At 45.4% G+C, this 27,305-nt stretch overlaps 1 protein-coding gene and 1 long non-coding RNA gene across 3 annotated transcripts in view; both read right to left on the reverse strand.

Annotated features, from left to right (window-relative positions):
- Positions 1 to 27,305, reverse strand: part of LOC117524798 (partitioning defective 3 homolog B-like) — an 830,560-nt gene that overhangs the window by 364,236 nt on the left and 439,019 nt on the right. The window lies entirely within an intron of this gene.
- LOC117524803 lies at positions 1,566 to 10,382 on the reverse strand. Its single transcript, XR_004564857.1, has 4 exons — positions 10,369 to 10,382; positions 7,617 to 7,619; positions 1,966 to 1,973; positions 1,566 to 1,679 (listed from the first exon to the last, which is right to left on the reverse strand). It is a non-coding gene; the product is annotated as an uncharacterized LOC117524803 (long non-coding RNA).

Here is a 27,305-nt window from a genome sequence, read left to right on the forward strand (position 1 = left end):
TTTTTGGTGAAAATTTTAACGGCTGATGAGAGATTTTGAGGTGATACTGTCGCTTTAAGGACTTCCCATGGTGCGAGACGTCGCGCAGCGCTCCCAGGCGCCGTCGTCAGCCTGTTTCAAGCTGAAAACCTCCACATTTCAGGCTCTATTGATCCAGGACGTCGTGAGAGAACAGAGAAGTTTCAGCATTTTATCTGGATATTCCACTGTTAAAGGAGATTTTTTTAATGAAAGACGTGCGGACGGGTCCGCGCGTCGGGACGCAGCTGGCGCGGTGCGGCAGCACAGGAAAAACACTTCCGTGTTGATAACCATTTGTAAAATCCAGGCGGCTTTTGATGGCTTTCAGTGGAGTGAGTATATGAGAAATTGTTTAACAGCTGGACATGTTCCAACTTGTCCTTAAGGCTTCCAACAGAGGTGTTTTTCCTGTGGCGGAGCATCGCAGCGGCTGCGAGTCGACGCTGCAATCCGTCCGCACGTCTTTCATTAAAAAAATCTCCTTTAACAGTGGAATATCCAGATAAAATGCTGAAACCGACTTCTTCTGAAACTTCTCTGTTCTCTCACGACGTCCTGGATCAATAGAGCCTGAAATGTGGAGGTTTTCAGCTTGAAACAGGCTGACGACGGCGCCTGAGAGCGCTGCGCGACGTCTCGCACCGTGGGAAGTCCTTAAAGCGACAGTATCACCTCAAAATCTCTCATCAGCCATTAAAATTTTCACCGAAAACCAGCTTAATTTTTCAAACCTTGTCCACTTCGATGTGTCTCACAGGTTTAGAAAAAAGTTTGATCAAACAAAGCGCCAGTCTCTCAGCAACTTCTCAGACAAAGGAATTCCGACAAGGGGCTGGACGACTCCTCCCACAAGGAGTGCTCACAGGCGAATGACGTCACCGACAGGCGTGGAAAAACTCACGCATGCGCACGAGGGTTCAAGCATGTCTGACGTAAAAATATATGAAAGAAATCCATATAGATTTTGAAAAAAATAAAAAGGACCTATACTTTATTGACAGACCTCGTAATGCGCTTAGTTTGATATTGCACTTTAATACTGAACATTCATCTTTGATTAAGTTAATAACTTTTTAGCCTGATCACTGATCTTTAAACGTGATCTTTTATCCTGTTCACTGAGCAATGAGAGGGCGAGAGGCGGGGTAAACCCCGGACAGGATGCCAGTCTATCACAGGGCCATATATATCGACAAACACATTCACACTCGCATAACTACGGACAATTTAAAGTTTCTAATTCACCTAGTCTACATGTCTTTGGAAGTGGGAGGAAACAGAGTACCTGGAAGGAAACCACACAAACACAGGGAAAACATGGAAACTCCTCACAGAAAGGATCAGGTGGGAAGCATTGCGACAACTTTCGTGCTATGAGCAACAACTACGTGCTAAAACTATGCCACCTTGTTGTTGTTCATTTGGCTGCTCCCGGTTTCGTTTAGGGTCACCACAGCAGATACAACCAGATCCACATTGGTAATTTTCACAAGTTTTACGCCGGATGCCCTTCCTGACGCAACTCCAGTTTTACCTGGAGAAACACACACAGCCACTGGTGTTCCAAAGAGGTCTCCCATCCAAGTACCAACCAGATCCTGCTCTGCTTAGCTTCTGAGATGTGACGGTATCAGGAAGACACAGAGCAAACCGGCTGCCTAAAAACTATGCCACCACACTGTCAAAATTCATTAATTAATTTTCTATTTCCACTTATTCCAATTAAGGGTCATAGCAGGGGGGAGGCCTAGCCCAGCAGTCGTACGGCAAGAGGCAGCGTAATCCCTGGACAGGATGCCAGCCTATCACAGGGTGCTGCCCAAATCATCATGTATTTAATGTATAATTTATTTAATGACTTTAATGTATTTAATGAGTCTTCTCTGGGTCTTCATTTAGTGAGTTTAATGTATTTAATGAGGTTTTAATTTTATATTTTATGACTGAGGAATCTGCAAACTGAATTTGGCTAAGGGCAGTACACACACACACACACACACACACACACACACACACACACACACACACACACACACAAAAGTCAAGATTTTTTTTTTTTTTGCATAGTTGTTTTTAAGAAATATGTAAATAACATATTGTAGTAAAAAATATTTTTTTGTTGTAATAGTAATGTTTGATCATTGGATTTTCTTTTGACTACATATTTTTGCGCTTCAGCATGAAACATTTGGCTTATTCATCTTTCCACTCAGTGGCGGTTCTACACCGAATTACTCCCCAGACGAGACCCCCCTCCCGAGAGCCCCCTCCCCCAAAATAAATTTGCACAAAAATCCATTTTTATCATAAAAATAAGGTGCACAATCTCCTCCAACCTTGCCAGAAGACAATGAGGCAACTCTGCACAAAACAGTATGTTATCAAAACTTAAATAAATATACAGAAAAGTGGCAAATATATACAATCTGACTCCACTCAGATGGGAAAAAATAGATATGTATTTTCAATAAAGATTATGTTGAGGCAGGTTTAGCACAGAGAGAAGGGAGGGGGGGTGAAGTACAATATTTAAATAAAAGGAAAACTGTTCAGTTTTAGTCCCCATAAGTTCATAAATGATGGGAAAAAGGAAAAAAGTTTTGTGTCTGCTGCAGTCCCCTCAAGCAAAGCACAGTGTGTTTTCTGCAGCGGACATAAGGACACGTTGAAGACTACATGCTGAGGTCATTGACACATCATTCAGATGGAAATAAAAAATATGTATTCTCAATTAAAATTATGTTGACGCAGGTTTAATAAGCATCATAGCAAGAAGGTTAACAAATGTATGAGTTAGACCACCAATTAACATCAGCCCTTCATTCATGACCTGGACACCGGAGAGGTCGGTCTATGAGTATAAGCTTGCATATCAGATTGCTTGTAAAGGGATATAGGTTTGTTTGAATCACTGAGCAGCAAATAAGAAGTAAGAAGATTAATGATTGTGAATACATGTAGTATCAATAATAATTTGGGTTGTCTCATGATGCCTGGAGAGAATTTGAACATACTACATGCAACAAAGTCGGGCTTGTAATTTAAAATGATTTAACTGCTTCAATTAACTGGACAGGAGAGACTTTAAAAATACACCTTGTTTTTTCTTTCTGTTTTTTCCTAAATTTTTCATCTGTTGGGATCTGAAGGGAATCTGTGCATCTTGAACACCTTGCTCTGTCTATTTGTGCATCCAAATGCACAACAACCCAACATTTTCAGTGAATAAATAAAGAAATAAACTCGATAAACAAGCAGATAGCTTGACAGCGAATGCAAAGCTGACCCCAAGAATGCACCACGACTCACGTGACTGTTTTCTTCCAGTTCGTCATGTCAGTACTTTTCTTTTCTCAGTGCTTCTGTGCACCTTCTCAGCAAGGTGCAGGGGGTGCCAATTTTGCTAATTCCCCATGCAGTGATATGACAAATAATAGAAAATCACTTTGCAGGGCAGATGATCTTTTTTTGTGACAAATCGTTTTGTGTGCTGAATTTGTGTGCCTAATAAATCAATTCATTATTTTTTTAAGCGCTTGTGCCGCACCGTCATGAAAAAATGTCACCCTGGGCGGCTGCCCAGTTCGCCCGTACTAAAAACCACGTCTGTTCCCACTAATGTCAAAAGGTTCATCAAGTCGAAGACAACTCAGAAATAGCATTGTTTATTATTGTGGGATATTAACAATATCAAGACAGATGATAAATTAGAAGGAAAAAGCTGATGAGGTGGTCTGCAGAACAATGGAGCACAGAGCCTCACTGAACAATTTGATGAGAATAAAATGATGATCATCAAAATATCATCAAGGCTAAATGAGTGACTACACTGCATTCAATGAGAATTAACATTTAATGCCCCACCATCAGATTCCTCAGCATGAAAGACAGAAAAAAAGGCAGACACATACTCACTCATCTTCAACCGCTTACTCCAAATAAGAGCTGCAGGGAGCTGGAGACTTTCCCAGCAGTCATAGGACGTGAGGCAGGGTACACCCTGGACAGGACACCAGTCAGTCGCAGAAAAAGGCAGACATATTTCTGATAATAGTCCGGTTTAAAAGATAAGTGGATTATAAAATAATGGGAATGATACGTATTTGTTAGCTTGATCATAATCACCTAAATATTAGTCGAATTTCACAGATTTGCTATAAATGTGAGTCAAATCTCCCACACTGTTCAGTGCTTGCATGGACTTGGTGATGGGTAGGGTTGTGCAAAACAGCAGCTTACAGTAGTGTTCAGAATAATAGTAGTGCTATGTGACTAAAAAGATTAATCCAGGTTTTGAGTATTCTTTTGAGTTTTCTTATTGTTACATGGGAAACAAGGTACCAGTAGATTCAGTAGATTCTCACACTTCCAACAAGACCAAGCATTCATGATATGCACACTCTTAAGGCTATGAAATTGAGCTATTAGTAAAAAAAAAAAGTAGAAAAGGGGGTGTTCACAATAATAGCAGTGTGGCATTCGGTCAGTGAGTTCGTCAATTTTGTGGAACAAACAGGTGTGAATCAGGTGTCCCCTATTTAAGGATGAAGCCAGCACCTGTTGAACATGCTTTTCTCTTTGAAAGCCTGAGGAAAAAGGGACGTTCAAGGCACTGTTCAGAAGAACAGCGTAGTTTGATTAAAAAGTTGACTGGAGAGGGGAAAACTTATACGCAGGTGCAAAAAATTATAGGCTGTTCATCTACAAAGATCTCCAATGTTTTACAATGGACAAAAAAACCAGAGACACGTGGAAGAAAATGGAAAACAACCATCAAAATGGATAGAAGAATAACCAGAATGGCAAAGGTTCACCCACTGATCAGCTCCAGGATGATCAAAGACAGTCTGGAGTTACCTGTAAGTGCTGTGACAGTTAGAAGACGCCTGTGTGAACCTAATTTATTTGCAAGTCCCTCTGTTAAATAAAAGACATGTGCAGAAGAGGTTACAATTTGCCAAAGAACACATCAACTGGCCTAAAGAGAAATGGAGGAATATTTTGTGGACTGATGAGAGTAAAACTGTTCTTTTTGGGTCCAAGGGCCTCAGACAGTTTGTGAGATGACCCCCAAACTCTGAATTCAAGCCACAGTTCACAGTGAAGACAGTGAAGCATGGTGGTGCAAGCATCATGATATGGGCATGTTTCTCCTACTATGGTGTTGGGCCTATATATCGCATACCAGGTATCATGGATCAGTCTGGATATGTCAAAATACTTGAAGAGGTCATGCCCTTGAAATGGGTGTTTCAACAAGACAATGACCCCAAGCACATTAGTAAATGAGCAAAATCTTGGTTCCAAACTAACAAAATTAATGCCTCGCAGATGTGAAGAAATCATGAAAAACTGTGGTTGTACAACTAAATACTATTTTAGTGATTCACAGGATTGCTAAAAAAAAAAGCAGTTTGAACATAATAGTTTTGAGTTTGTAGAAATCCATCATAGTGAAGGAGAACTGCATCAGAGGTGTATCTCCAGGTGGTGAAAGTGCTGAGCTTGTAGAGACACTCACTTAACTTAGCAGTGACATAAATGCCTCTGGGTCTTCAGCTGCTGAAATGAGGAGACACCTGGGAAGCGCTGATGGTGTCATGAGGTGCTTCTACACAGGTGTTTGACCACTTGACTTGAAACTCACTCCCAAGTTCAAATCAATCCAACGCTGTGACACAGCTTTAGGTGTCCAGTAGAAACAAGGCAACAGGCCAAAACATGGAAGACGACAGAGTGCAGACGTGTATCAGAGGAGCATCAGAACTGCTGCACAGGAGTTTTCCAAAGAAAACACTCACTCATGCACTCATCTTCAACCGCTTGCTCTAATTAAGGGTCACAGGGAGCTGGAGCTTATCCCAGCAGTCATAGAGCGTGAGGCGGAGTACACCCTGGACTGGGCGTCAGTCTGTCACAGGACCACATATAGACAAACAAACACATTCACACCTGCAAACACACTTACGGACAATTTAAAGTTTCCAATCCACCTAACCTGCATGTCTTTGGATGTGGGAGGAAACTGGAGCACCCGGAGAGATCCCACCCAAAGACGGGGAGAAGATGCAAACTCCACACAGAGAAGCCACAAGCGGGAATCGATCCCATGACCATTTTGCTGTGAGGCAACAGTGCTAACCACTAAGCGACAGACTATACAAATCTAATCATTACTAATACTGTTTGCTATTATTATTCCTTTACAGATGGCAGAAGATTAATAGCACAATGTTTAAACAGCTCTATAAAAGCAAATCATTAATTGTAAACCTGATCTTTAAAATGTTTCATGCTGCAATATTAACAGATAATCTTCTATTTTCAAATTGTGCATTAGAGCTGCCAGCAGTATCTGAATCAAGGCCACCAATGGTTATGAGAGAAGTCGCCATGACATGTACTGGATTTTTAATTAATTATTGTCTGTACTCACTACTGAAAACTTTGACATGCTCACAGTTGTCAGCAATGATCTCAAACAAAACCACAATTAAATAAGTGCCACTGTCCATTAAATCACACTGACATTTCATCATGCGTTTGATTGTGCAAATTACTGTGCTGCACATGAAATTTTCTTGAGATCTTTTTCATTTAACCTCACACACAAAGGGCACGGGTAAAGGCTGATTTATTACAATTATATATCCGGCGTCCACCAACATGGATGACACACAGTGTGAACATGGACCTGACCTCTGATTCCAAACGTGCGCTTGCAGAGGGCACAGCAGGCGGATTTAAGAGACTATTAGCCTGGTGGTATTATACTGAGATGAGAAGCGCAGAGCTCAAAACATGCACAGAAATACATACTGCACACAACAACAAGCACACAGACATTATGTAAAGAACACAAAAACACACAGAAAGTATTCTGCTATGAGTAGCAGGATTTGTGTCATAAATGTAATGTCTGACTGGAAGATGATAGAATTAAGCTGCTTTAGGAGAGAGAGATGGGGTGAGGGAGAGAAAGAGAGAGATAGATGGACAGAGAAAAGGGAGGGGATGGAAACAAAGGTAACAGGGTGCTTTGAGGAAGAGGAGTTGGCACAGATAAAACAGTAACGGTGCTGCAAAATGAGACAAAGCGAGCGAGACAGAGAGTGTCACCGAAAAAGGATGGGAGTGACATGAGGAGAAGATAAAACAAACAATAAATAAATAAACAGAGGGAACAGAAAGCTATCCCAAGACATTATTTTGGCAGAAGTGCAATTGGCTATTTTCAAAGTCGCAATTACACCGAGGAGCGGCTTAGCTGCAAGCTGTGGCAACAAAGCAAGCAGACGTAACAAGAGCACAAACTTCTCAACTTCCCAATCACGCTACAGAAGCTCACTATAAAAAGAAGATACGACTCTATTTCTGCTTCACATTAGTTCTGCAACTAGGAAGCTTTTTTTTCCAGAGAAGGGAGAATTTGGTTCCAGTGATCTCTTTCAGCCTCACTCAAAATTTAAGAAACATGCTTCAGTCATGCTGCCCATAAAGTTATGAAAACACTGCATAAAAATAAGCAAAATAAAACCATGTTGCATTATACTTATTATTTCCAATTGCATGTATCCAAAACACAGTTTATACACCGGCTGAGAACTGATGTGTATATTTTACTAAGGAAATTATGTGTTGCTGACTGCGAGCGTGCACATACATATCGTTGGCTGCAGATGAACTACCACCACTGTCTGGAGTGTAAGTGTATGTTATGTGGCTCAATCTCACAGCAGAACAAACAAGGCTTTCACATCCCACTGGGCTCCAAAGTAACTGAATGGGCATCATAAACCATAAAAACATGACATCACTCTCAGTTTCCTGTCTCAGGACAGTATTTACTGGTTACCATAAGGTTTAACGGTAATGCTGCTGCACCAAACAGTAGTGATGTGTTGGGAAAGTGTAGGAACACGGACCCACAACAGGGGGCGCAAATGAACGGACAATGGAGTAAGTCAAAATAACAAGCTTTACTGTTGTGAATGTGCACAACGTATACAACCAATCACAGCAATGGACAACAGTCAATTCACAAAAGTGTCGTGTGGGCAGGCTCGAAGATAGGAGACGCCTCTCCAAGGTAAGACCGGAACCACACGGCTTCCTCCGCCACAGGACCCCGGGAATACTGGAGCCGCCAAGTCCCGAACTCCCAGGTGGCCACTGCCTCCGCGTGTCGGACCTGGTACTGCTGGCGAGGAACAAAGGACAGTTAGATGGGGGCGCGTTTGCACCCAGGACTCCGAACAGCAGGGAAGTTACCTCCACCTCTCGTTGGAACAGTAATCCACAAACTAAGCACAAATCCAAAAAGATACACTCCGTAGCTTTGATACGTTACCTCTCTGGTAGAAACGATATCTCGGCGATGAGGTGGAGATGCCGTCCTGCTGATATACCCCAGTGATAATTGCCGTCAGCTGTCTCAGGTGATGGGTGACAGCTGTTACCGAGGCTGCTCCTGTGGGGCGGCGGCGCCCTCTGGTGCCTGGAGCCCGCACTCCAGGCAGGGCGCCCTCTGGTGGTGGTGGGCCAGCAGTACCTCCTCTTCAGCGGCCCACACAACAGGACCCCCCCCCTCAACGGGCGCCTCCTGGCGCCCGACCGGGCTTGTCCGGGTGGCGACGGTAGAAGTCGGCCAGGAGGGCCGGGTCCAGGATGAAGCTCCTCTTCACCCAGGAGCGTTCTTCGGGACCATACCCCTCCCAGTCCACCAGATATTGAAAGCCCCGGCCCATCCGACGGACGTCCAACAACCAGCGCACTGTCCAAGCCGGCTCGCCATCGATGATCCGGGCAGGAGGTGGTGCCGGACCGGGTGTACAGAGGGGCGAGGTGTGATGGGGCTTGAGCTTCGACACATGAAACACAGGATGGATCCGCAGTGAGGCTGGAAGCTGAAGCCTCACTGCGGCGGGATTGATGACCTTGAGGATTTTAAACGGTCCTATGTACCTGTCCTGTAGTTTAGGGGAGGCCACTTGTAGTGGGATGTCCTTTGTGGACAACCACACTTCCTGCCCGGGGCGATACGTAGGGGCCGGGGTCCGCCGCCGGTCTGCATGGGTCTTCGCCCTCATCCGGGCCTTCAACAAAGCAGAACGGGCGGCACGCCACACCCGACGGCACTTCCGCAGGTGGGCCTGGACCGAGGGCACACCGACCTCTCCCTCAACCACCGGGAACAACGGGGGCTGATAACCCAAACACACCTCAAAGGGGGAGAGGCCGGTGGCTGATGACACTTGACTGTTGTGGGCGTACTCGATCCAGGCCAGATGAGTACTCCAGGCCGCCGGGTGCGCGGCTGTCACACAACGCAGTGTTTGCTCCATTTCTTGATTGGCCCGCTCTGCTTGCCCGTTGGTCTGGGGGTGATACCCGGACGAGAGACTGACCGTGGCCCCCAGTTCCCAGCAAAAGCTCCTCCAGACATGCGAGGAGAACTGGGGACCGCGATCGGAGACGATGTCTGATGGTATCCCATGCAGGCGGACGACGTGGTGGACCAGGAGGTCCGCTGTCTCCTGGGCCGTGGGGAGCTTCGGGAGGGCCACGAAGTGGGCCGCCTTGGAGAATCGGTCCACTATCGTGAGGATCACGGTGTTTCCCTGGGACGGCGGGAGGCCCGTGACAAAATCCAGGCCGATGTGGGACCAGGGGCGATGAGGCACGGGCAGCGGCTGTAGCAGTCCCGGAGCCTTGCGATGGTCGGCCTTGCCCCTGGCACAGGTGGTACAGGCCTGGATATAGTCCCGGACGTCGGCCTCCAGGGACGCCCACCAGAAGCGCTGCCGGACAACTGCCACGGTTCTTCGCACCCCTGGATGACAGGAGAGCTTAGAGCCGTGACAGAAGTCCAGGACTGCAGCCCTTGCCTCTGGTGGGACGTAAAGTCTGTTCTTTGGTCCAGTCCCGGGGTCCGGGCTTCGTGCCAGGGCCTCCCGGACGGTTCTCTCAACGTCCCAGGTGAGGGTGGCCACGATAGTGGACTCCGGGATGATGGGTTCCGGTGGATCCGACAACTCCGCTTTGACCTTGTCTTCGTGTACCCGGGACAAGGCATCCGACTTCTGGTTCTTGGTCCCGGGCCGGTAGGTGATGCGGAAGTCAAAACGGCCGAAGAACAGTGACCAGCGGGCTTGCCTGGGATTCAGCCGCTTGGCGGTCCTGATATACTCCAGGTTCCGGTGGTCAGTGAAAACCGTGAATGGCACGGACGTTCCCTCCAACAGGTGTCTCCACTCTTCAAGAGCCTCTTTCACCGCAAGGAGTTCTCGGTTGCCGACGTCATAGTTCCGTTCAGCCGGGGTCAACCTGCGGGAAAAATAGGCACACGGATGAAGGACCTTATCGGTCTTCCCACTCTGGGACAGCACAGCTCCTATCCCTGAGTCCGAGGCGTCCACTTCAACCACTAACTGGCGACTAGGATCGGGCTGCACCAGAACGGGTGCAGACGAGAAGCGCCGTTTCAACTCCTTGAACGCGGCCTCGCAACGATCCGACCAGGTGAAGGGGACTTTTGGTGAGGTCAGGGCTGTCAGGGGGCTAACAACCTGACTGTAGCCCTTAATGAACCTCCTGTAGAAATTCGCAAAGCCGAGGAACTGTTGCAGCTTCCTACGGCTTGTGGGTTGGGGCCAGTCTCTCACCGCTGCAACCTTGGCCGGATCAGGTGCGACGGAGTTGGGGGAGATGATGAACCCCAGGAAGGACAAAGAGGTGCGGTGAAACTCACACTTCTCGCCCTTAACAAACAGCCGGTTCTCCAATAACCGCTGCAGGACCTGACGTACATGCCGGACATGAGTCTCAGGATCCGGAGAAAAGATGAGTATATCGTCTAGATATACGAAGACGAACCGGTGCAGGAAGTCCCGCAATACGTCGTTAACCAAGGCTTGGAACGTCGCGGGGGCGTTTGTGAGGCCGAACGGCATGACCAGGTACTCAAAGTGACCTAAGGGGGTGTTGAATGCCGTCTTCCACTCGTCTCCCTTCCGGATCCGAACCAGATGATACGCGTTTCTAAGATCAAGCTTGGTAAAAATCTTGGCTCCATGCAGGGGCGTGAACACCGAATCCAACAGGGGTAACGGGTATCGGTTGCGAACCGTGATTTCGTTCAGCCCCCTATAATCGATGCATGGACGAAGTCCGCCATCTTTTTTACCCACAAAAAAGAAACCTGCGCCCATCGGGGAGGTGGAATTTCGGATCAACCCGGCAGCTAACGAGTCCCGGATGTAGGTCTCCATTGATTCGCGCTCAGGCCGTGAGAGGTTGTACAGTCTACTGGACGGGAACCCACTGCCTGGAACCAAATCGATGGCACAATCGTACGGACGGTGGGGGGGGAGTGTGAGCGCCAGATCCTTGCTGAACACGTCGACAAGGTCGTGGTACTCCACCGGCACCGTCCCCAGATTGGGTGGGACTCTGACCTCCTCCTTAGCTTGGGAGCCGGGAGGAACCGAGGAACCTAGACACACCCGATGGCAGGTCTCGCTCCACTGAACCACTACCCCGGACGGCCAATCAATCCGGGGATTGTGCTTCAACATCCAGGGAAAGCCTAAAACCACACGGGAAGTGGCCTGAGTCACAAAAAACTCGATCACCTCCCGGTGGTTTCCTGACTCCACCAGCGTTACAGGTGGTGTCTTATGTGTGATCGGAGGGAGCAGGGAGCCATCTAGCGCTCGAACCTGCACAGGCGAGGTAAGCGCCACCAGAGGGAGCCCTATCTCCCTGGCCCATCTGCAGTCCAACAGATTCCCCTCAGAGCCCGTGTCCACCAGTGCTGGGGCCTTCAGGGTTAAATCCTCATACAGGATCGTGACTGGGAGTCGTGTAGCAATGTGGGTGTGTCCCACGTGAATGTCTCGGCCCACCCCTAGCCCAGTCTCTAGGGGCGGGCGTTGGTGTTGTAACCGCTCGGGGCAGTCTCTCACATGGTGCTCTAGTGCACCACAAACAAAACAAGCTCCATGGGCCCGTCTCCTCTGTGCAGCTGGTGCCCTAAATGTTGCCCTACTCGTGTCCATAGCTTCGTCAGTAGGGGGAGCTGTGGCCCCACGGAGCGCAGGGGCCGTGGAGCGTGGGGAAGGCGGAGCGCGGTCGGAACCAGAAGGGAGAGGGACGGCGCGTGCCCGGCCACGCCCTTCGTCTCGTTCCCGCCGACGTTCTTCTAACCGGTTGTCCAACCGTATGACAAGATCGATAAGCCCGTCTAAATCCCGCGGTTCGTCTTTAGCCACCAGGTGCTCCTTGAGAACCAAAGACAGTCCGTTTACAAAGGCGGCGCGGAGGGCAGCGTTATTCCAGCCGGATCTCGCAGCCGCGATGCGGAAGTCGACTGCATAAACAGCTGCGCTCCGGCGCCCCTGTCTCATTGACAGTAGCACGGTTGAAGCGGTCTCGCCCCTATTAGTGTGATCGAACACGGTTCTGAGCCCCCTCACAAACCCATCGTATGTCAGAAGGAGCCGTGAATTCTGCTCCCAGAGCGCTGTAGCCCAAGCGCGTGCCTCACCGCGAAGCAGGTTTATGACATAAGCTACTTTACTAGCATCGGTCGCGTACATAACGGGACGCTGTGCGAAGACGAGCGAACACTGCATCAGAAAATCCGCGCACGTCTCCACACAGCCTCCGTACGGCTCTGGAGGGCTTATGTATGCTTCCGGGGAAGGAGGGAGAGGTCGTTGAACAACCAGTGGAACGTCAACGTTACGCACAGGATCTACGGGAGGGAGAGCCGCAGCGGCGCCCGGAGGGCGAGCTTCCACCTGCGCGGCGAGAGCCTCCACCCTGCGGTTCAGGAGGACGTTCTGCTCGGTCATGAAATCCAACCGAGTCGTGAAAGCGGTGAGGATCCGCTGCAACTCACCGATTACCCCTCCCGCGGACGCCTGCGCGTCCTGTTCTTCCATTGGCCGTTCAACAGCCGGTTGACGCCCCTCGGGATCCATGACGCTGGCCGAGATATCCTGTTGGGAAAGTGTAGGAACACGGACCCACAACAGGGGGCGCAAATGAACGGACAATGGAGTAAGTCAAAATAACAAGCTTTACTGTTGTGAATGTGCACAACGTATACAACCAATCACAGCAATGGACAACAGTCAATTCACAAAAGTGTCGTGTGGGCAGGCTCGAAGATAGGAGACGCCTCTCCAAGGTAAGACCGGAACCACACGGCTTCCTCCGCCACAGGACCCCGGGAATACTGGAGCCGCCAAGTCCCGAACTCCCAGGTGGCCACTGCCTCCGCGTGTCGGACCTGGTACTGCTGGCGAGGAACAAAGGACAGTTAGATGGGGGCGCGTTTGCACCCAGGACTCCGAACAGCAGGGAAGTTACCTCCACCTCTCGTTGGAACAGTAATCCACAAACTAAGCACAAATCCAAAAAGATACACTCCGTAGCTTTGATACGTTACCTCTCTGGTAGAAACGATATCTCGGCGATGAGGTGGAGATGCCGTCCTGCTGATATACCCCAGTGATAATTGCCGTCAGCTGTCTCAGGTGATGGGTGACAGCTGTTACCGAGGCTGCTCCTGTGGGGCGGCGGCGCCCTCTGGTGCCTGGAGCCCGCACTCCAGGCAGGGCGCCCTCTGGTGGTGGTGGGCCAGCAGTACCTCCTCTTCAGCGGCCCACACAACAGTGATGCAGGAAAAGAAATATTGCTGCTTGCATTAAACACTGAGCCAGGATCAAATATTTATATCATATGTGGAATGGAAGCTGAAATCTCCTTTGAGATAGAAGCTGTGTAAATGTTTTTGTGGTGGTTGGAGTGCAAACCACCCACCCAAAAAAGACAGACATTTTCTGCAGACTGCTTCCATTCCCATATGAAGTTGTGCAGAGTATGTCAACCAGGCATGTTTACAGAACATCATTTTTTGGAAAGTATTTAACCTGTGTGCTTGTTTTACCAGGACCCCAAAAACTCATGCAAGGGTGTTGGCATCACCAAGCACCTCTGTCCAAGATGTTAGCATCCTGCACCATACACTCTGATTAGATTACATGTTGTGCAAATACCAAAAAGAAGTTGGACATGCCGCAAATGCACTACTTTTATGGGATTCAGACGGTGTGCCGTGGATCCTCATGTTGGAGCCTTTTGACTTTCAGGCAATGTAGTGATGTTTGTGCAATAAATGATGTACTGGTTACAGCACTCGAAAAACTGAGCAAGGAGTAAGTGTGTTTGGATTCCTGACTGTGAAGAACCAGGATTTCAGTGACTTCCTGGACTCAGCTATCAAGAGTGTGCTTGCATATAGTGAAAGTCTCAAACAGGATTCTGTATTTTGACAGTGACATTCATATCTCTGGATGGTCAATCGTTGACACCAAGAGACATCTGGGAAAAGTTGATGGAGTAATCCAGTAGCTGGTCAATGGCAGCCAGGAGTCTACCGAAGGGGGCATGGACTTAACAACCTTGCCCAGCTGTGCCAAGCAGCATACCGAGGAGATCGGGCTGAATTCAGCAAACTGAGCTGCTTTACGCATTGATCACTTTAGACTCAAAAATTACTTTTGGCACAAAAATGCACCTCTCATCAATCTTGTGAACGTTAATACACAATTCATCTAATTTTGAAACGTCACTACATGTCAGCATTATCTTGTTTAAAAGTTTAAGAAATTGAAACAGCTATTTTAACTCTGATAAAGCTGACAGGCACTATCAAATTTATTGCATTTGATTTCAGATGCACAAACAAGCAGAATTAAATAAATGTACATTACATCCAACAGAAACTCTCCCACTTACATACAATCCTAAAAAACATGAATCCATCACAGATGATGATCCCACAGAGCTTGACAGAAAGAAATGACCTCCCCTTTTATCTTCCTCAGGCTGTTCTCTTTGTCTTTCAGGTATCATGCAATACAGAGTAAAATAAGTGTCAGTGATCAGCGTGCACAGACCGAGAGAGACAAATGGCTGCACCAGCAAGAAATGACAGCACTGGACAAAACCATCTCCTGATTGCTGCTCACTTTTACTGGCTTACTGTGAGAGCTGGACTGGTCAAAGGTTATTCTACTTGTATAACACAATGAGGTAGGCAGTGTTACATACAAAGAATGAAACATATACACACACTAAGGAAGAAAAAATAATACAACCCCAATTCCAACGAAGTTGGGACATTGTGTAAAATGTAAATAAAAAGAAAATACAATGATCTGCAATGATCCTAATCAACCTACAGGGGAAAATAAGTATTTGACCCCCTGTCAGTTTTGCAATTTTCCCACCTACAAAGAATGGAGAGGTCTGTAATTTTTATTGTAGGAGGGGGTGGCCAAGTGGTTAGTGCGCTTGGTTTCAGTGCAGAAGGTTCCCGGTTCAAAACCCACCCCTGCCACATTTCTCCATGTGAAGTGGAGTTGCGTCAGGAAGGGCATCCGGCGTAAAACCTGTGCCAATTCAACATGCAGACCCACCTTGGCTTTGCTGTGGCGACCCCGGGTGCAAACAAGGGAGCAGCCGAAGGGAGTTACTTTTACTTCAACTGTGAGAGACAGAATCTAAAAAAAAGTCCAGTAAATCACATTGTATGATTTTTAAATAATTAATTTGCATTTTATTGCATGAAATAAGTATTTGACCCCCTAGAAAAACAGCTTGACAGTTGGTACAGACGCATTTGTCTGCCATTACAGAGGTCAGATGTTTCCTGTAGTTCCTGACCAAGTTTTCACACACTGCAACAGGGATTTTGGTCCACTCCTCCATACAGATCTTCTCCAAATCTTTCAGATTTGGAGTTTCAGCTCCCTCCAAAGATTTTCTATTGACTTCAGGCCTGGAGACTGGCCAGGCCACTCCAGGACCTTGAAATGCTTCTTACGGAGCCCCTCCTTAGTTGCCCTGGCTGTGTGGTTGGGGTCATTGTCATGCTGGAAGACCCAGCCATGACCCATCTTCAATGCTCTTACTGAGGGAAGCGCACCCCCAGAGTATGATGTTTCCACCCCCATGCTTCACGGTTGGGATGGTTTTCTTGGGGTTGTTCTCATCCTCTAAACATGGTAAGTGGAGTTGATTCCAAAAAGCTCTATTTTGGACTCATCTGACCACATGACCTTCTCCCATGCCTCGTCTGGATCATCCAGATGGTCAGTGGTGAACTTCAAACAGGCCTGGACATGTGCCTGCTTGAGCATGGGGACCTTGTTGCCCTGCAGGATTATAATCCATGACAGCATCATGTGTTACTAATGTAATCTTTGTGACTGTGGTCCCAGCTCTCTTCAGGTCATTGACCAGGTCCTCCTGTGTAGTTCTAGCTTTCTCAGAATCATCCTTACCCCACAAAGTGAGATCTTGCATGGAATCCCAGACCGAGGGAGATTGACAGTCATCTTGTGTTTCTTCCACTTTCTAATAAATAATCATAACAGTTGTTGTCTTCTACCAAGCTGCTTGCCTGTTGTCCTGTAGTCCATCCCAGCCTTGGCAGGTCTACAGTTTTGTCCCTGGTGTCCTTAGACAGCTATTTGGTCTTGGCTATGGTGGACAGGTTGGGGTGTGATTGATTAAGTGTGTGAACAGGTGTCTTTTATGCAATAAAATGTAAATTAATTATTTAAAAGTCATACAATGTGATTTTTTTTAGATTCTGTCTCTCACAGTTGAAGTGTACCTACGATAAAAATTACAGACCTCTCCATTCTTTGTAGGTGGGAAAACCTGTAAAACTAACAGGGGGTCAAATACTTATTTCCCCCACTGTATATTCAATTGAATACACTACAAAGACAAAATATTTAATGTTCAAACTGATAAACTTTATTGTTTTTGTGCAGATATTTGCTCATTTTGAAATGGATGCTTGCAGGCTGATTTAACACTCAATCTGCTGCACTCTGAGGCTCCCTTTAAATGAGTGCTGAACGTGGAGACTTCAACCTTTATAGCACTTTTTACATTTTGTTAATTAGGCCTAGTATAACTTGACGTATGAGTATTTTTTACGCCATGCGTTTTCATGAATATTGTCATTTTTCGCTACGCGTTTATTTACACACACACCCAAAAGGATCATTTTCTTCGCTACTGCAGCAGCAACAGCGGTGGGAAGAAATATGACTCCTCCTTCCTCACTGGTTGTCTCCTGAAATTTTCCACCAATCAGAAGTCACTAACCCCACATGTGTTCCCTAACCCCACGTGTGTTTGATCACAGCCCAACCCACGCCACGTGGGTCTGATTGTATATGCGTTTTCTCTTTGTTACTAGTGGGTAGCATGTGTGGTTAGTGTTTTGTTGTTTGGGGTTTTTTTTGTAAAAATGAGGCGTTTTATGAATGTGGAGCAAGTGCTTCAGTTATTTTTTGAACTGGAGGAAGATGGAGCATGCAGCGCATTGTCAGAGTCTGAAACAGACAGTGAGGATTCTGGTCATGAAAGAGATGATCCCTCTTCTGTTCTGGAGGAGCAACCAAAGCTGGTGGATCCACCAATGTGCGTACGGAGATCTGAAGAGAGGGTCGGAGCTTGCGTTTCTGTTTCCAGATCCAGATCTCCACTCGGACACACAGCAGAGACACGCCCCAGCGCTGACTGCTGGAACACGGAGGAGGATGCAGACACTGGTCCAGCAGTAAGCAGATTTCAGCCTCGGAGAACACCAAGAGTCCAGGTTGATACACTTTCCACCCAAAGTCCAAAAGACCTTTTTCTTTTGTTTTTTGCAACTGACAAAATTAGAGCAATCTGCACCAACACCAATAAAATTGCTGCAAAAAACAAGGCATTAGAGAAAAAATACAACTGGACAAACATTGAAATGGAAGATCTGTACAAATTTTTTGGACGTCTGATATACATGTCGTTGGTGTCACTGCCAAGTCTCCAGGACTACTGGAAACAAAGTCAAATTTTGTCTGTGCCCTTTCCAGTGAAAGTAATGTCCAGAGACATATTTGGATCAATATTCTGGAACATCCACCTAAGTGATCCAGATGAGGATGTAGAAAATAATAGAAAAAGGGAACAGCAGGTCATGACAAACTGCTTTGAGTCAGGCCTCTTTATGATGACATCCTCAGTGCCTGCCCGTCTTATTACCACCTGAGGAGGGAGCTGGCAGTGGATGAAAGGATGGTGGCGATGAAGGCAAAAACTGGAATGACTCAATATTTGAAGGACAAGCCAACAAAATGGGGTATGAAACTTTTTGTACTGGCTGTTTCAAGTAACGGCTACTCACTCACGTTCACCATTTACACATGTAGTCATGAACCTGATCCAGCCATACTAGCTTGGTATTGGGTATCACATTTACATGGACAATTTTTACACGAGTCCCAAACTGTTCATGGACCTATGAAGTTTGGGGCATGTAGCACATACAGGGAGAAAAGATGAGGATGCCCCAAAGGGAGGGCAAATGCTCTCACAAAAAAATCTGAAAGAAGATCTATAAGATGGATAAGAGAGGCACCTCTGGTGTTTGTAATGTGGATGGACACATGGGAGGTGTCTGTGTGCGCCACCATCCATCATGCATTTTCGGGTGAGACAGTGCGGAGAAGGGTGAAGGATGCGAAGGATGTGAAGGATGGACGCTGGATGGTGAAAGACATTCCCTGTCCTAACCCAGTGTTGGCTTATAATAAAAAAAAACATGGGTGGAGTCGACCTATCTGACAAGCTCATCCAGTACTACTCCACCCTTCAGAAAACTGTATGCTGGTACAGGACAGTGTTGCTGCACTTCCTTGACACTGCAACCACAAATGCATTAATCTTGCATCTTGATATCAGCAGTGTCAAGCAAGTGCAGCCCATGACACACAAGGACTTCATGATGGAGCTGGTGTGTCAACTGTGTGGCACAGACAAAACAGGTGTCCCACAGAACAGGAGCCAGAACCAGGTTCCTGTGCCAATTGTAACAGGCAGAGATCCTCGCCAAAAGGCCACAACAACAAGGGCAACACGAGGAGTGACACAATGTGAAAGTGTCAGGCCTGCGATGTGCTCCTCTGTGTTGTATTGAACAGGAATTGTTTTTTTGAGTGGCACAAATAGTTTAGCATGTCCTGCACGAAGTTGTACATATGTTTTTGAAATTTACCATTTATATTTACATTCTAAATCTTATTTTGACATCTGATTGTTTTCTAAATAGTTTAGCATTAGCTTTTCCTGCACTATATTTGTACATATATTTTTGAAATTCTAAGTCTTATTGTGAAATCTGACTGTTTTGTGAATAATTGTACAAAAAATGCCTGAAGCATTTCCTGCATTTATGTAAATAGTTGTATTTAACTTTGTTTTTGTTTTTTTTTTGTTACATTTGTACGTTTTTGAAATTTCCAATTTATATTTACATTTGAAGTTATGAAAATGGTTCGTTAAACACATTTGTGGTTTTCACAGTAAAAAAAAACAAACTTTACTGTGTGATTTTAGGTTCACTGTGATAATACAGTAGGTCAGAATGAATGAAAAAAATGTAAAGTCACACAGGTGAGGTTGTGCTCAAAAAAATGACACCAAACAAGACGAGGTAAACACTGTTTTAAAGGTAAATTTTAAAGGTAAAACCAAAAGTAGTCAAAAACGGCCCTGGACTCCATGGACAAGTTGGGACATGCCTATCTCGGCTTTCAGTGCTTACCAGTCGAGTGAGTATAAGAGAAATTGTGGAGAGCTGGACATGTCCCAACTTGTCCTCTAACACTCTGAAACGGAGGTGTTCCTTTGTCTCGCTTCATCAGCGGCTCCATCGTGACGCGCGAAGCCTCCGCGCGGCTTTCCATGACAAAATCTCTTGTTAAAAGTGAAATCTGCCGGAAAATGGCTGATGTCCAGCTCTTGTGATAACCAGAGAAAGAGCACACGACGGTCTCGTATCCACAGAGCCATCCGTTTAGAAATGATCCAGTGGTTTGTGCCGCGTCGTCGCAGCTCGGAGCACGGCGCACCGAGTGTCCTTAAAGCAGTCCTTAAAGCTGTAGTAAAAGTCCTTATTCTCTGTGAAGCCCGTAAAATTTTCACCGAAAGCCAGATAAATTTTTCGAATGGTTTCCAGGTGCCAGTATCTAACAGCTTCTGAAAAAATTGTGATGGAAAAAAAGTCCTTTTCATTCCACCATTTCCAGACAATGAAAATCCGACGAGGGGGCAGGACCACTCCTTCCCAAGGCGTGCTCACAGGCGAATGATGTCACCGACAGGCGTGGAAAAACTCACGCATGCGCACGAGGGTTCCAGCATGTCTGACGTAAAAACATATGAATGAAATCCATATAGTTTTTGAAAAAAATAAAAAGGTACGATACTTTATTGACAGACCTCGTAGATGCCAGACAGAGGAAGGTAGTCAGAATTATGACTTTTTTTTATTCAATGTAGAATTATTTCAAACACTAAAGCACAACATGTTGTACACTTTGGGAAAGTTTGAATTAAAAAAGCATGTGTCACATCAAACCTCTACCCTCCTGCAACAGTGGAGTGGTGAAGGTACTAAAGTAGTATTAAACCTGCAGAGGCCTGTGACACATTGACATAAGAACACAAGTTTTTTCCAAGTACAGGTACAAACTACATTGTACTCATACGCGTGGAAGCTTTTTACAACAAGACTTTTTAAGTCGTGTCCTTGCTGGTCACCAAACATAGGCTTTGGAAATGAAAAAGGTGGACAAACAAGCTCATTTCAAGCTACATGTTAACTTTAACCACACCTCTTAATTTTTCATCATGCATATAATGTTAAAATTAATTCTGTGAATAAGCCCAGCCACATCTACCAAGCAACAGACGTGTACGGTATACTACATAAGTAAAAGAAAGTTGCTTTTTGGACTGGTTTGGGAAATCACAGTTAGAAAAAATTGAATCAGTTAATCCTCATCAAATACCCTTTTAATTTAAAGATACACCATTATTGTAACAACAAACTAGAAGCGATGGACTGCAGTTGGGCCAAGAGGGAGCAGATGGCTGCCATCACTTGTCTCTGGTGACACAAAAAAATTACTTATGCATTTCTAATGAGCAGACAACGTGGAGGAGTCTCCTCACTACACCGGGGTCACATTTTCTGTGGCCATAATCCAAGATGTGTGGCCTGCTCCTTCCCTGAGAGAACTGTCAGGCAGATGTGTTGTGGTGGTGTAGGAGTTCAGATCAAATCCGACAAGACTGCCCATAGATGGAAGTGGGTCAAGTGATCAGAGCTCAGTATCAGTCATCATCAAGAAGAATAGACATTGGGTCCTAGTGGACCCCAGCGCAAACCGAATATTATCCACCAGAGTCTGGTGTGGCACAGGCCACTCGCAGAGGCAAAATAAATGTAGGCAAGATGTATAAAAGAAAATGTTCATTTATACTAGCAATAAAATTGAAGGGAGAAAAGAATACAGTACAAGCTGCAGTTAGCACCATTCTGCCACTTCTGTTAGCTGTCGAAAACAGTTGGCTGGAGTTCCTGGGAACACTGAAATCAGAAATAAAGATGCATTCATGGGAACTGCAAGCTAGACCGACCCCAAGGAGGACCCAAGAGAGCCAACCTCTCAATTGTCCCTTGAGGAAGATTTTTTGACTGTAGCAGATTCAAGATGAGACACTGCTGTGCATCCAAGACAGTGGTCATCATTGATCTAACCTACTTTCCAAATTTAAATAATGACCAGTTGTCTCAAGTAAGGCATGATGCTTGCACTGGTTAAGAGGACTTCCAAACTGTTGGAACCAAATTTTCCAGGTCGTTCATCACAACCCCATGGCAGGGCACCTCAGTATGTCTAGTCATTACAGTCCGTACTGCCCTAATCCTAATGGGCTGGTATCCCTGTGGATGTACAGAAGTGCTAAACTGCCTGCCCAGAGTGTGAGCATTGAACTCACCTGCTGTAATATGCTTAACTTTATACATTTTACATTTGATTGAGGTGCTGTTTCACTGCATGAGAATGGGCCTCCTTGGCCAAAAATGAAATTCAATACCTGCTGGAACTGCAAGCAAAGTTACTTGCACTGGGTCTTAGATCACTGAAGAATTAGCTGCTGGCAGAGGAACATCAACATTACATCTACAACCAGCCCAGTCTCACGTTTTTTTTTTTCATGCTCCTGTGACGAAATAAGTCAAATTTTTGTGACAGGGTTTTTTTTTTTAACTCCCTATTCCTAACCCTACTCCTACCCCGACACTAACCTTAACCATAACCTAATCTTACTCGTCGCCCCCACCCTAACCATAACCACCCCTGAACCCCCCCACTTCACTTTTAATTTCGTGCAGCCATCACGGAATGAATTAGAATGAATTTGTGCTGCCGTGATGAAAATGAGGCGCTTTTCATCACAATATCATGAACCAATAGATGAATGTATATTTCGTGTTGCTGAATCACGACTTGCTGTGAGACTAGGTTGCTACAACAGAATGGCTCACCCAAAAATCTTTAAGCCGGGAGACAATGTCTTTGTACTCCTCCCAACATCTAGCTCGAGGTTACTCACCAAGTGGAAGGCACCTTTTGTAGTCAAACAGTCAGTGGGAGATGTGGATTATGGGGAGGAACTGCATACATCTGTCATGTGAACGTGTTTAGAGCATGGCCTCTACTGGCCTCTACTGGTGGTTGGCTCTCACTGCGGTATTGTATCACTTCCTGTTCCGGAGCACAGTGGTGTTTTGCTGTATCTGTTAGCTGTTTAATCTGCGTAGTTAGATTGATCTAGATAACTAGATAACGATTTGTTTCACAGTGTAATCATCACGTGCCTTAACTAAAGCACTCCCTCTGCTGAATTCACCTCTAAATTATTTTCACATTATTCACTTTGTGTGTTTTTAGGAATCTGCTAGCTTAGCGCAGCTACTAGCTCTTAGCCGGTTTAGCATGGCGGCTTCTCCTGCCTCTCCCGCACTTCTCTGCTCTGGGTGTGAAATGTTTAGTTATTCCTCGGCCTCTTTTAGCAGTAACGGTACTTGTAATAAGTGTAGCTTGTTCGTAGCTTTGGAGGCCAGGCTGGGCGAATTGGAGACTCGGCTCCGCACCTTGGAAAATCCTACAGCTAGCCAGGCCCCTGTAGTCGGTGCGGACCAAGGTAGCTCAGCCGCCGTTAGCTGTCCCCCAGCAGACCCCGAGCAGCCGGGAAAGCAGGCCGGCTGGGTGACTGTGAGGAGGAAGCGTAGCCCTAAACAGAAGCCCCCTGTACACCACCAACCCGTTCACATTTCTAACCGTTTTTTCCCCACTCGGCGGCGACACACCTGCCAAGGATCAAACTCTGGTTATTGGCGACTCTGGTTTGAGAAATGTGAAGTTAGCGACACCAGCAACCATAGTCAAATGTCTTCCGGGGGCCAGAGCAGGCGACATTGAAGAAAATTTGAAACTGCTGGCTAAGGCTAAGCGTAAAGTCGGTAAGACTGTAATTCACGTTGGCAGTAATGACACCCGGTTATGAAAATCGGAGGTCACTAAAATTAACATTGAATCGGTGTGTAACTTTGCAAAAACAATGTCGGACTCTGTAGTTTTCTCTGGGCCCCTCCCCAATTGGACCGGGAGTGACATGTTTAGCCGCATGTTCTCCTTGAATTGGTGGCTGTCTGAGTGGTGTCCAAAAAATGAGGTGGGCTTCATAGATAATTGGCAAAGCTTCTGGGGAAAACCTGGTCTTGTTTGGAGAGACGGCATCCATCCCACTTTGGATGGAGCAGCTCTCATTTCTAGAAATCTGGCCAATTTTATTAAACCCTCCAAACCGTGACTATCCAGGGTTGGGACCAGGAAGCAGAGTTGTAGTCTTACACACCTCTCTGCAGCTTCTCTCCCCCTGCCATCCCCCCAATACCCCATCCCCGTAGAGACTGTGCCTGCTCCCAGACCACCAACAACCAGTAAATATCTATTTAAGCATAAAAATTCAAAGAGAAAAAATAATATAGCACCTTCAACTGCACCACAGACTAAAACAGTTAAATGTGGTTTATTAAATATTAGGTCTCTTTCTTCTAAGTCCCTGTTAGTAAATGATATAATAATTGATCAACATATTGATTTATTCTGCCTTACAGAAACCTGGTTACAGCAGGATGAATATGTTAGTTTAAATGAGTCAAGACCCCCGAGTCACACTAACTGTCAGAATGCTCGTAGCACAAGCCGAGGGGGAGGATTAGCAGCAATCTTCCACTCCAGCTTATTAATTAATCAAAAACCCAGACAGAGCTTTAATTCATTTGAAAGCTTGACTCTTAGTCTTGTCCCTCCAAATTGGAAGTCCCAAAAAACAGTTTTATTTGTTGTTATCTATCATCCACCTGGTCGTTACTGTGAGTTTCTCTGTGAATTTTCAGACCTTTTGTCTGACTTAGTGCTCAGCTCAGATAAGATAATTATAGTGGGCGATATTAACATCCACATAGATGCTGAGAATGACAGCCTCAACACTGCTTTTAATCTATTATTAAACTCAACTGGCTTTGCTCAAAATGTAAATGAGTCCACCCACCACTTTAATCATACTTTAGATCTTGTTTTGACTTATGGTATGGAAATTGAAGACTTAACAGTATTCCCTGAAAACCCCCTTCTGTCTGATCATTTCTTAATAACATTTACATTTACTTTAATGGACTACCCAGCAGTGGGGAATAAGTTTCATTACAGTAGAAGTCTTTCGGAAAGCGCTGTAACTAGGTTTAAGGATATGATTCCTTCTTTGTTATGTTCTCCAATGCCATATACCAACACAGTGCAGAGTAGCTACCTAAACTCTGTGAGTGAGATAGATTATCTCATCAATAGTTTTACATCCTCATTGAGCACAACCTTGGATGCTGTAGCTCCTCTGAAAAAGAGAGCCTTAAATCAGAAGTGCCTGACTCCGTGGTATAACACAAACGCGCAGCTTAAAGCAGATAACCCGTAAGTTGGAGAGGAAATGGCATCTCACTAATTTAGAAGATCTTCAATTAGCCTGGAAAAAGAGTTTGTTGCTCTATAAAAAAGCCCTCCGTAAAGCTAGGACATCTTACTACTCATCACTAATTGAAGAAAATAACAACAACCCCAGGTTTCTTTTCAGCACTGTAGCCAGGCTGACAAAGAGTCAGAGCTCTATTGAGCTGAGTATTCCTTTAACTTTAACTAGTAATGACTTCATGACTTTCTTTGTTAATAAAATTTTAACTATTAGAGAAAAAATTACTCATAACCATCCCAAAGACATATCGTTATCTTTGGCTGCTTTCAGTAATGCTGGTATTTGGTTAAACTCTTTCTCTCCGATTGTTCTGTCTGAGTTATTTTCATTAGTCACTTCCTCCAAACCATCAACATGTCTATTAGACCTCATTCCTACCAGGCTGCTCAAGGAAGCCCTACCATTAATTAATGCTTCAATCTTAAATATAATCAATCTATCTTTATTAGTTGGCTATGTATCACAGGCTTTTAAGGTGGCAGTAATTAAACCATTACTTAAAAAGCCATCACTTGACCCAGCTATCTTAGCTAATTATAGGCCAATCTCCAACCTTCCTTTTCTCTCAAAAATTCTTAAAAGGGTAGTTGTGAAATAGCTAACTGATCATCTGCAGAGGAATGGTGTATTTGAAGAGTTTCAGTCAGTTTTCAGAATTCATCATAGTACAGAAACAGCATTAGTGAAGGTTACAAATGATCTTATGGCCTCAGACAGTGGACTCATCTCTGTGCTTGTCCTGTTAGACCTCAGTGCTGCTTTTGATACTGTTGACCATAAAATTTTATTACAGAGATTAGAGCATACCATAGGTATTAAAGGCACTGCGCTGCGGTGGTTTGAGTCATATTTATCTAATAGATTACAATTTGTTCATGTAAATGGGGAGTCTTCTTCACAGACTAAGGTTAATTATGGAGTTCCACAAGGTTCTGTGCTAGGACCAATTTTAGTCACTTTATAAATGCTTCCCTTAGGCAGTATTATTAGAAAGAATTGCTTAAATTTTCATTGTTACGCAGATGATACCCAGCTTTATCTATCCATGAAGCCAGAGGACACACACCAATTAGTTAAACTGCAGGAATGTCTTACAGACATAAAGACATGATGACCTCTAATTTCCTGCTTTTAAATTCAGATAAAACTGAAGTTATTGTACTTGGCCCCACAAATCTTAGAAACATGGTGTCTAACCAGTTCCTTACTCTGTATGGCATTACCCTGACCTCTAGTAATACTGTGAGAAATCTTGGAGTCACTTTTGATCAGGATACATCCTTCAATGCGCATATTAAGCAAATATGTAGGACTGCTTTTTTACATTTGCGCAATATCTCTAAAATTAGAAAGGTCTTGTCTCAGAGTGATGCTGAAAAACGAATTCATGCATTTATTTCCTCTAGGCTGGACTATTGTAATTCATTATTATCAGGTTGTCCTAAAAGTTCCCTGAAAAGCCTTCAGTTAATTCAAAATGCTGCAGCTAGAGTACTGACGGGGACTAGACGGAGAGAGCATATTTCACCCATATTGGCCTCTCTTCATTGGCTTCCTGTTAATTCTAGAATAGAATTTAAAATTCTTCTTCTTACTTATAAGGTTTTGAATAATCAGGTCCCATCTTATCTTAGGGACCTCTTAGTACCATATCACCCCAATAGAGCGCTTCGCTCTCAGGCTGCAGGCTTACTTGTAGTTCCTCGGGTTTTTAAGAGTAGAATGGGAGGCAGAGCCTTCAGCTTTCAGGCTCCTCTCCTGTGGAATCAGCTCCCAATTCGGATCAGGGAGATAGACACCCTCTCTACTTTTAAGATTAGGCTTAAAACTTTCCTTTTTGCTAAAGCTTATAGTTAGGGCTGGATCAGGTGACCCTGAACCATCCCTTAGTTATGCTGCTATAGACTTAGACTGCTGGGGGGTTCCCATGATGCACTGAGTGTTTCTTTATATTCACCTCTTTTTGCTCTGTATGCACCACTCTGCATTTAATCATTAGTGATTGATCTCTGCTGTCTTCCACAGCGTGTCTTTTTCCTGATTCTCTCCCCTCAGCCCCAACCAGTCCCAGCAGAAGACTGCCCCTCCCTGAGCCTGGTTCTGCTGGAGGTTTCTTCCTGTTAAAAGGGAGTTTTTCCTTCCCACTGTCGCCAAGTGCTTGCTCATAGGGGGTCGTTTTGACCATTGGGTGTTTTCTGTGATTATTGTATGGCTTTTGCCTTGCAATATAAAGCACCTTGGGGCAACTGTTGTTGCGATTTGGT

The sequence above is a fragment of the Thalassophryne amazonica genome, chromosome 14, assembly GCF_902500255.1.
Source record: "Thalassophryne amazonica chromosome 14, fThaAma1.1, whole genome shotgun sequence".
Taxonomy (NCBI): domain Eukaryota; kingdom Metazoa; phylum Chordata; class Actinopteri; order Batrachoidiformes; family Batrachoididae; genus Thalassophryne; species Thalassophryne amazonica.